This window comes from Urocitellus parryii, chromosome 5 (genome assembly GCF_045843805.1).
Source record: "Urocitellus parryii isolate mUroPar1 chromosome 5, mUroPar1.hap1, whole genome shotgun sequence".
In the NCBI taxonomy this organism is placed as follows: Eukaryota; Metazoa; Chordata; class Mammalia; order Rodentia; family Sciuridae; genus Urocitellus; species Urocitellus parryii.
Genome location: NC_135535.1, coordinates 118,423,617 through 118,426,414, shown reverse-complemented (window position 1 = coordinate 118,426,414; position 2,798 = coordinate 118,423,617). Strand labels below are relative to the sequence as shown.

The following is a 2,798-nucleotide window of genomic DNA, read 5'->3' as shown; positions in this document are numbered from 1 at the left end:
TTTAAACACTGAGGGAAGAGATTATTTGATTACTAGCATCTCAGTCACATAGTTCTGGGAATAAGAAGCAACTACTTCAGGACTAAAAGAAATTGTATGTAGCTGACTGGTGAATTGTACCGTTCATCCCCACCTTGGTTCACAGGTGCTCAAGACTCTTTGCATTAGTTCTGATGAAAGAAAGTAATTACTTACAATAGAGTAATATCAGAAAACATTGAGAGAAGAGATATGTTTAGATTTAACTAAGATCCATTTAGGAATAAGTATGTTAATATACATGTAGTACTGAATGATTAAATAAAGGGAGGGGAAGATGGAATAGATGATAGCTAAAAATTGGTTAGGTATGGGGTAAAAAAGAAATGATGTAAAATTGGTAATTACACTGATGAAAATGCAATGAGAGTTTGAAAGAGGTGAAGTCCTATAAGAATGTAGCTGAGACGGCATCTTTTTTTCCATACCTAGAACTGAAAAAAAAAAAATGAGGGGTGATTGTTTCAAATTAGTTTTACTTTTTTTGTTCTCCCTATTTTTGTTCTTACAATATTTACACAATTTTAAATTTTATTTTTTTTAATTAACTAGTTAATTTATTGATACAGGTTCTCACTATGTTGCCAAAGCTGGTCCTCAACCTGTAGGTTCAAGTGATCCTCCTGCCTCAGCCTGCTGAGTGCTGGCACTATGGGTACATGTCTCTGTGTCTAGGTAAAGATGAATACAAGTTTTTTGAGTTTCAAATATTTTTGTTTATTTTTGTATTTGTGTGCTAGGGATGGGACCCAGGACCTTGCACATGCTTAGGCAAGTACTGTACTACTGAGCTATACCCTGATTTTCTAAGAGTAATTTTTAAATGTTGATTCTACTATTGTATCTGAAAAAGATCAGTGACTAATCATTAATATTGATTAAAGTTCCTGTTTCTTATTTCCCTGTCATTCAGGTTCCCCTGTGGACCTCTCCCAACTGAGTTTTCTATTCTTCCTGTAAATTGTGCACTGATTAAACTGGGGTTCTGCTTGCTCTTCCCCATTTTTCACAGCTTTGTGCTTTTGCTGGTATTGTGTCTTTAGCTGGGTCTTCACTGTCAAAACCTTCCCTTGCTTCAGAGTTCAGGATAAGTGCTGGCTCCTCTGTGAAGCTGTCATCCCTGCATTCCCTCACCTCCAACAAAAGAATTAATTTTCCCATTTAACTGGCCCAGATGCTATAGCACTATTTTCATATATTTGATATATTTCCTTTTTAATACCATTGTTTCTTCCCTGGTTTGCATTAATTATTGCATTGCATATATATGCATTACCCTGAATAAAAACTAAGTTTTTATATGTTAGCTTTGAGGAAACCAGTCAGAGGACTGAAAAAACGATTCCTCTACAATGGCCTACAAATGAATGCATTCAATCCATAAACTTTGAAGATAAAAACAATATATTTATTCCTGGAACTTCAGAAGATAATTTTTTTTCCAACCTGACATCGATTTTTACAATATTGACCATTCTTTGTATTGGATTTTCTCCTCCTTTTCTATGGCAATGTCTTTAGTTGTAAGCCTGATGAGGAGGAATACCCTGAAGTCATTGCAGAAGACCGCAATGATATTTATATCCTGCCCAGTGATAATTCTGGACAGGTCAGTCCCCCAAAAGTCTCCAACTGTGACAACTTGGCAGTCAGAGAGCCCACCTGTCTTGCTGTCAGCTAGCCAGAGTTGGCACACAGAGAGCCTACCAGTGTCCCTAGAGCCTGAGTCCTGGCAGCAGATCGCAATGGATGCTGAAGAAGTCAAAAGTTTAGAGAGCAATGAGCTTGAGAGAGGAGAGAGAACAACTCTTGACATTATGCATAGAAAGAAAAAGAGATACCCGAGGGCACTGAGGAGGCTGCCAGGGCTGCCTTGCCAGCCAGGGAGCTGCAAGAGGCATTCCCCAGAGCCCCTGCTCCCTGTTTCCACACACCACTGCCACTTTTTAGCTGGAGATGAGGGAACATGACACAGAAATGATTGCAAGCTGAGAAAGCCTGCCCTGCACCATTGTTGTTTGTGGAACTTGATGAAGAAGAGGTGAAAGTAGCAGCCATGGAACCTACTGAAGCAGAGGAGGGGGTGCCCTCTTCCCTGCCAAGTGACAAGGAGATCTCTGTGAGGAGGCAGTCTTAGCAAGGAGTCCTCCTCCAATGGCTGGCTGTCATCTGAGGGCAAGTCTATGCAGCTGTTTGAAGGGGCACTGCTGTGGACATCCAGGCAGTGGCAATTGGAGTCTTATGGCTTTGAAAAAGTACTAGCTGCTGCTTCAGGAGAGAAAGAAGAGGGTCTAAGGTTGAGCTGTCCTTGCTGGAATTTGAACTGGAAGCTACCAGTGGGGCATTTGTGGAACCCCCTGGGAGGATTGGGGGTGTCCACTTAACAGGGCAGCAGTGGGATCCACATATTAGGGCTGGACATAGAGGGCATTCATCTTGGTCTGGTTGTCAATTCCAAGGACCTAGGCTCATGCTAGATTCAGACTCTTAATGAGTAAAATATTCCCTATAGAACAGGGTTTCTCTGCCTTGGTGCTATAGACATTTTGAGAATTCCTTGTTGTAGTTCTGTGCATGGTAGGATGGTCAGCAACACCCCAACCCCCACCCACCAGATGCTAGGAGCACCTGATTCCTGGTGAGGACACCCAGAGTGTCTCTAACATTGCCAAATGTCCATTGTAGGTAAAATCAGCTTCCTTTGAGGGCTATGGCTTTAGAGGAAGAGGATTCATTTAGAAAACTCGGGGGTAGAAATT

The 2,798-nt window shown here is 41.4% G+C and overlaps 1 pseudogene; it reads left to right on the top strand.

Moving 5' to 3' along the window:
• The first annotated feature begins 1,540 nt into the window (after positions 1 to 1,540).
• On the top strand, positions 1,541 to 2,176 carry LOC144255040 (bcl-2-like protein 13 pseudogene; annotated as a pseudogene).
• Positions 2,177 to 2,798: the final 622 nt, after the last annotated feature.